Here is a 2,059-nt window from a genome sequence, read left to right as displayed (position 1 = left end):
ATGAAAGAACATATACAAATTCAGGTAAAATTTTATAAAAAAATTACAATGAATGGATCAATTTCTTGTTATTATTATTTTATTTTTTATATAACAAACATTTGGTAGGTTCCAAAATCTATAAATTTCAACCTAATGTCATTTAAGGCTATCAAAATGAAAGAAGATATACAAATTTTGATAAATTTTTATAAAAAAAATACAATGAATTAATAATTCAATTTCTAACTAGAAATTTTTTTATATGTAAAATGCATATGGTAAGCTCCAAAATCTATAAATTTAAACACAATATCATTTCAAACTAACATTTCTTATTATTCAGAATTAGTTCCCAGGAAAACTTCACCAATCACTTCCGAAAGTTTAGAGAGAATTTATTGAATAAAAATCACATCCAACTTTCGGTACAGATTTCAGATTCAACAAAACTTTTTTATTATTTTTTATTCAAAAACATAGCTAAAAATTATGATATTGTGCAAAGCAACGGATATGCAACAACCCTACTAAACCAACATATCATTAATGGATGAAATTTCATTAGAATGAGGTAGTACAAGTTGAAGCTTGAAGGATCAATACTTGAAACAGATATATATACATATATCCTAGCCGTTGCCTCCTAAGAAAGCCTTGAGGCGCTTCACCTCAACATAGGAAAGGAATGTATTCTTCTCGATGACAGGAGGAAGATTGCCAGCAAAGGGTGCCATGATGTCTCCTTTGTGGAGCGTTTTGTTGTACACAATATTGCTTGAAGATATGAATCTAGCACATATTACTCCTTCAACCACCAGCAGAATCTAAGAACCTTCTGGATGGTTATGCAATGGAATGATGCTTGTGGGCGCGAGGTCAAGTCTAGCTATCAACACGCCAAGGCCATTCACTACAGAAAACTTTATTGAGAAGGTCGGAGTTACAACAGCACCGATGTTGTTGTTCACATTCCCGATATCTTCCAATTTGCAGTTAAGGACGAAGCCGCCTTGCAAGGATAAGATGGGAGTGAGCGACAAGTTTGCCACTCAAAAATCTTGTGCACGTGAAGGACGAAAAAAAAAATTACACTGGACTAGTACAATCGCTAGCAGGGAGGCAATATTGGAAGTTTCCATGATTGATTAATCCAATGCTATAATTGCAGAACCCAAGAAAGTTTATAAGGTCAGAGAATAACCTCATGAGTATCTTGAATACATATAATTGATTGCCATTTCACAGGCAATTTGTCCTTCCACTCCCTAAAACATTGTTTTCGCTTTGAAATCTACAGATCCAACCATTTCGGCCACCCCATAGAAACGGAGGCTTCTATTCACCTGCATGCCAACAGACATCTAGATCAACTATTAACCTTCAAAATAATGGTATTTTTTCCAAAACAATGGCCAAACTTGGAATGGAAAAATTACAGCAAGAAGAAGAGTCTGGAAATACCGATGAGCAAATAAACCAATCTTGCGAGAGAAACCTTTTTGTGAAAAAACAAGACGGAAATAAGTCTTTGTTTTAACCCATCAAGAAATAGTTAAGCAAGAAGAAACCGTTCAGCTAGAAGAAACAGTTCAGCAAGAAGAAGTTACTCATTTTAATTATTAATTTTTTTTAATTATTAACTATTTATCTGACGGTGTAAAATTATTCAATCGTCTAACATTCTGTTTAATGGTGTAGATTTGTACACAGTGGCAATTTGGAGAGTGGTTCCCAAAGGGAAACGCCTTACGGCGTAACAAGGCTGACTTGATATATGTTCAAAATGGCGCAGTAGTGAAATAGTTATGTAGCAACCTACCATACTTTTGATAATCACATATGGTGGGATTAAATTGCTTTGATAGAGTTATAATAAAGTTAATGAGTAAGGGAGTTTGTTTATATGTTAGGCAACGATGCATGGTAAGGGATGGTTTTCTTAGTTTTAGTTTGTGTGAATGTATGGTGGTTATTTATGTTATGTATGTGTGAATGTATGATGTATTAAATAGATGGTGAAGGTATTCTATGTGTTTTGTTACTAGTTTTTGGTTATTTACTTGTTTTACTATATAGG

The 2,059-nt window shown here is 33.5% G+C and overlaps 1 pseudogene; it reads right to left on the bottom strand.

Moving 5' to 3' along the window:
- Positions 1-611: 611 nt before the first annotated feature.
- On the bottom strand, positions 612-1,121 carry LOC149261640 (germin-like protein 8-14; annotated as a pseudogene).
- Positions 1,122-2,059: the final 938 nt, after the last annotated feature.

Source organism: Pinus tabuliformis, chromosome 6 (genome assembly GCF_031772625.1).
Source record: "Pinus tabuliformis cultivar Carrire ecotype Pingquan chromosome 6, CPIR1, whole genome shotgun sequence".
Taxonomy (NCBI): Eukaryota; Viridiplantae; Streptophyta; class Pinopsida; order Pinales; family Pinaceae; genus Pinus; species Pinus tabuliformis.
The sequence above is the reverse complement of the archived record's forward strand: the minus strand, read 5'-3'. Positions and strand labels throughout refer to the sequence as shown.